Source organism: Pleurodeles waltl, chromosome 1_2, assembly GCF_031143425.1.
Source record: "Pleurodeles waltl isolate 20211129_DDA chromosome 1_2, aPleWal1.hap1.20221129, whole genome shotgun sequence".
NCBI classification, from domain to species: Eukaryota; Metazoa; Chordata; class Amphibia; order Caudata; family Salamandridae; genus Pleurodeles; species Pleurodeles waltl.
Window position 1 is genome coordinate 1153457318 of NC_090437.1, and position 6000 is coordinate 1153463317.

Below are 6000 nucleotides of genomic sequence, written 5' to 3' on the forward strand. Positions count from 1 at the left end.
CAGAAGTGTACTGAAGATTTGGTGTCTGAGGTTTGGTATGTATACCTAGTTGTGCCTTCAAAGTGGGGAGAAGCTTCTAAAGGTATGCCTTTGAAGTGCACAGATGCTCTGCCTTCCTGATCCTGATCCTGACTCCAGACTATCTAGAGGGAGTATGCGGCCCTTTGTATGGGAACAGGACACAGCCTGTTCAGGTATAAGTGAAGCTGTACTCAGCTACTTCCTCCTATCCTGCCAGTGATGGTCAATCCAGTCACACATTAGTTCCCATTGCATGTGGCTGTCTAGGAGGAATTCACAAAACCCAGCTGCCATCTACACCCAGTCATGTGACCAGAGACAGGCATCAAAAGGCTAAGGCAAGAAATACCAACTTTCATAAAGTGGAATTTTCAGAAATGTAATTTAAAATCCAACTTCACTGAAAGTTAGGATTTTAGATTAGGGTTTCAGAGACACCAAACATGAACTAGTAATCTCTTCATATTTGGAAATTATACTTATAAAATGTACTAGGGCAAATTCATTGTTATCCCATAGGACAGATGGGCCTTGCAGTAGTGAAAAATGAATTTGCACTTTTCACTACCAGACATGTAAAACTGAAAATATATGTCCTACTTTTTAAATATATTGCACCCTTCCTTTTGGGCTGTCCAGGGCTTTCCCTGGGCATAACTTATATATATTTAAAATGGAGGTTTGGGGCCTGGCAAAAGGTTTACTTAGCCAGGTTGAAATAGCAGTTTAAAACTGCACAAACAGGCTTTATAATAACAGGCCTGAGACATGTTTAAGGAGCTACTTAGTGGGTGGCACTACTGGGGACGTAAAAGTAAAGTAAATATGCCAATAGGGGGTAAGCCAGTATTAATATGTTTAGGGGAGACAGCACAAGCACTTTAGCACTGGTTATCATGGGTAAGGCGTGGAGAGTTCTAATTCCAGAAAAATAGTTGAAAGCAAATAGAGGGACGCAAAATATTGTAGGGAAGACCACCTTAAGGCTAACAGGTCTATCATCTACCCATTAGTATTCGTCCTCTTGTGAATGATCCTGAATTGTATCTCTAGACTCCAGCCCACGCTCAGCGCTCTATTACTTTTCAGTAAGTTAGAAGCCCTATACCTACATGTAAAACCCATAGTTTGTATTGCTTCATTTCAACATTCATAAAGCTATTTTTGTTATTTCTTTCTATTTGTTTGTATTATGTTTGTGAAAATCACAGCCCGAGAATACGAACACCACTCTGCTTGTAATGATATTTGGTAGGGATGTTACATAGGCATGCTTTCTGGTAGAGGAAGGCAGGTGCTACTGTGAGGGGATAACATTTCTAAATTCAAAATGGAGCAATGACCTATTAGACGAGGCATTTCGTAACTAAGGCCCTCATTATGAACAAGGCAGTCCAAACCGCGCCACATAATGAACCAACTGAATCACAGGCATACTAAAACCACCCACCGCCAGAAGAAGAGTGCCGCCGACGACGGCAGAGTCTGCCCACAGGCCGATGGAAAGGCCCAACCTGCCCATCAAATAATGAACCACTAGACTGCCGTCAGTTCCTGGGTGGGAACCACCGCCACGCAAAGCCAGGTGGAAACAAACCTAATATAAGGAAACACTCACCGGAGGCCCACACAACGCGCCGAAGCAGACATGGCTAGAGAGCTGCAGATCATACCAGCCCAGCTCCTTGCCATATACCTCCACGACTGAGAATGCTGACGATGACGGTAAGTACCGCAACCTACGACACAAGGGAGGAAAGGGCACAGTTAAGTACCTACCCACTCGACCCACCCTGCAACGCTCCCACAACCCTTCACAGCAGCACAACCCATACACCCTACAGCAAGAGGTACTTACCCGACCCAAGGCAAATCCAACCTGACCATAGTACATACAAATGCCCCACACCCACAAACAATAAAACGAGAGACCACGGTTCAAGAGTGTGCCGCCAAAACACAGGCCACACATAAATATTTATTGCATCTCACAGAGCTAACTATTCCCAACAAGGCCAATGGCCAGTCCATAGTGCCAGACATGTTTGGGCTACAATGGCCCCAACCTGACTCCCAAAAGTGCACGGTACTCCACTTAATGGAGCAACAATGGGGCATCCAGGCGCAACAGGGGCAGGGGGTGGGGATTTGCGATGTGGGTGGGGCTTGGACTTGCATTCGGAAGGTGGAGGGGGTTTGGGTTTTGCCTTGGAAGGTGGGGGTGTGTGCTTCGACTGGGTGGAGCCAGATGGACTTGGCTCTGCACGGGGCTTCTTCCTCTCTGGGGAAGGGGCACGGGAATGTGAAGTGCGGACAGGGTCGGGCTGTGAAGTGGAAGGAGTGGAAAGGGCAAGGAGGTGCGCATGCTTAGGGACAAGACTGGGTGGGCCAGTGGGTTGGAAGAGGTCAGCACTAGAGAGGAAATGTTTTTTCGGAGCAATTGGGTTGGGCCTGGAGGAGGGCGTGGGAGTGGAGGCAGAGGGTGTGGACGTAAGTGGTGTAGGGGTGCGTGTTGTGAGTGCAGGTGACTGGACAGCATGCTGAGGTGTGGTGGATGTGTGATGGGTGGGTGTCTTGGTGCGTGTGTGTGTTTTTGGAGGACGGTGGGTGGACACAGTGGGAGAAGACAGGCTGCCAGTGTGGATGTATGTTGTGTAGGTGTCTGCAAGTCTGGTGAGTGTGCTGCATGTGTCAACAGTAGTTGTGAGTGCAGGTGTGGTGTCTGGGGTGCATGTATGGATGTCTGCTATTGTGGTGAGTGCAGGAATAGGCTCAGCAACAGTGACTGAAGGTGCAGTGCCTGGGGGTGTGCATTTAGAGGGGACAGACAGGGTGGCGGAAGAGATGGGCACACTAGGGGAAGTGGATGTTGCTGTGTTTGTGCATGTGTATGTTGGCTGTGTGAATGCTTGTGGTGGGAGGTGTGGTGCTTGTGTTTAGAAGTGTGCTTTTTGTGTGTTGAGGTGCTAGACTGCATGTCAGATTGTGTGCTTTGGACGGGTGAAGGGAGTGGGGTGCTGGAAGGGATAGAGGAGGTGGGAGGGGGGACGGAATGCCCATGGAAACTGGCTGCCGTCAAAGAGGAGGCTAGAGCCTGAAAAGATCTCTGTAGGCCAGACACAGCACCGTGAATGCCATCCAGATAGGCATTGGTCTGCTGCATCTCTGATGCTAGCCCCTGGATGGCATTGACAATGGTTGTCTGCCCTAAAGAGATGTTTCTCAGTAGGTCAATAGCCTCCTCTGTGAGGGCAGCAGGGCTGACGGGGCAGGGGAGGAGGTGCTTGGGGCGAAGGAGACGCCCACCCTTCTGGGTGAGTGGGCACGGGCAACTCGGTGGGGAGCAAATGGGAGGGCGGTGATGTCATGGGGGTTGGCGGAAGATGATACTGTAGGGGTGTACCCACTAGGGTGAGCCCCCATCGGAGGAGGTATCGGAGTCACTCCCTCCAGTGGTAGTTGCCTCCCCCGTGGTACTCCCCTCGCCCTCCAACCCACTGGTCCCCTTGGCATCAGATGACTCTGCCTCCGAGGATCTGTGAGCCGCTGCATCCCCAGTCGCCTGTGCCTCAGGTCCCTCGCCAGATGATACTGATGTACACAAACAACAGAAGAGAACAGAGATGGTGAGACAAAACAGGAGAGGCACTTGTAAATAGCTGAAAAGAGTGAACATAGTGGTCAGACATACACCCACCCAGAAGACCCCCCCCCCCCCAACAGGCAGCCCCTTCCACTATGCCCATGGCCATGCCCCTGACTAGTGACCAGAACCCTGCTCTACACCCATCCCCTGAACTACCTAAGGACCCGACGTGTAGGAGACCTGACCCAAGCACCCCTACACCCTACGGGGGCCATCATGTAGATGGACTTCAGTCAGAGTCCCTTCAACTAAGCAACATAAACCCTAATTCACACACACACACACACATCCATCAAGGGTTAAGATTGTGATATGTGTCCTAACCCCCTTGTGACTGCTGTTCAGCCTTCAAGCGCCCATCCAGGTCTGGGTACGCCACTGCCAGTATGCATAGCATGAGGGAGGTCAGTGCCCGACGGGCACCACTTCCACGTTGAGAGGACTTCCCCAGCTGGGCCTCACAGATTTTTCACACCCAGCGCCGCAGGTCCTCCCACTTCCTGCAGTGGGTGGTCCGCCGGTTGTAGACCCCCAGGGTCCGCACCTCCTTGGCGATGGCATGCCAAAGTGCCCCCTTCTGGTGGGCGCTGACCTAAAAGGGAGACACAGAAATGTAACACAGAGGTCAGGCACTTGGAAATTATGTACAGCTGGCTATACGTCCACTATGGGACGGACAGTACTAACAGACTTACTGGACGTACACACGCAGCATGGCATGAACCATGGCCCATGCAGGGTCAGAGGTGCACACATATGTACTTCCAACACCATCCATTACACAAAACCATTGCCCCCAAACCCCGACTCACCTGTACCTCTGGCCGTCCACAGAGCTTGGCCTACAGGGGCAGGGCCCCATCCATAAGCCTCTCCAATTCCTCTTGGGTGAAGGCCGGGGTCCTTTCCCCTGCAACACGAGCCACTTCCATGACCATATGCAGGACACAGCAGTACACTCAGTGGAGTACCTGCTCGCACGAGATCAGGGAGTCAAGTTAAGTTGTGGTGAATAATTCATGTACGTACCTCAGCGGTGTGCACCGTCACCGCCGGCGGCGATCATGATACAACAGGATTCCCCATTGGCATCCAAGTATACCAATGACTGTGCGTACGGCGGTAAACACCGCCTTACGCTGTTACGTCAACTGCTAGAGGTATGAAGTCACTTCCACAACGACAGTGCTGGATTACAGGGGGCAGACATTTTGGCCTTAACCGCATTAATAAAAATGATATCTGCACAATGCAGGCCTGTTGTTCACCTAACACACCTATGCATGTGACCATTAACAATGTGTAAGGAAATGCCTCCTTGGCATGGTTACCCCCTGACTTTTTGCCTTTGCTGATGCTATGTTTTGAATTGAAAGTGTGCTGAGGCCTGCTAACCAGGCCCCAGCACCAGTGTTCTTTCCCTAACCTGTACTTTTGATTCCACAATTGGCCCACCCTGGCATCCAGGTAAGTCCCTTGTAACTGGTACCCCTGGTACCAAGGGCCCTGATGCCAGGGAAGGTCTCTAAGGGCTGCAGCATATCTTATGCCACCCTGGGGACCCCTCACTCAGCACAGACACACTGCTTGCCAGCTTGTGTGTGCTGGTGAGAACAAAACGAGTAAGTCGACATGGCACTCCCCTCAGGGTGCCATGCCAACCTCACACTGCCTATGCAGTATAGATAAGTCACCCCTCTAGTAGGCCTTACAGCCCTAAGGCAGGGTGCACTATACCATAGGTGAGGGCACCAGTGCATGAGTACTGTGCCCCTACAGTGTCTAAGCCAAACCTTAGACATTGTAAGTGCAGGGTAGCCATAGGAGTATATGGTCTGGGAGTCTGTCATACACGGACTCCACAGCACCATAATGGCTACACTGAAAACTGGGAAGTTTGGTATCAAACTTCTCAGCACAATAAATGCACACTGATGCCAGTGTACATTTTATTGTGAAATACACCCCAGAGGGCACCTTAGAGGTGCCCCCTGAAACCTTAACCGACTATCTGTGTAGGCTGACTGGTTCCAGCAGCCTACCACAACCGAGACATGTTGCTGGCCCCATGGGGAGAGTGCCTTTGTCACTCTGAGGCCAGTAACAAAGCCTGCACTGGGTGGAGATGCTATCACCTCCCCCAGGCAGGAGCTGTAACACCTGGCGGTGAGCCTCAAAGGCTTACCCCCTTTGTTCCAGCACCGCAGGGCACTCCAGCTAGTGGAGTTGCCCGCCCCCTCCGGCCACGACCCCACTTTTGGCGGCAAGGCCGGAGGAGATAATGAGAATAACAAGGAGGAGTCACTGGCCAGTCAGGACAGCCCCTAAGGTGT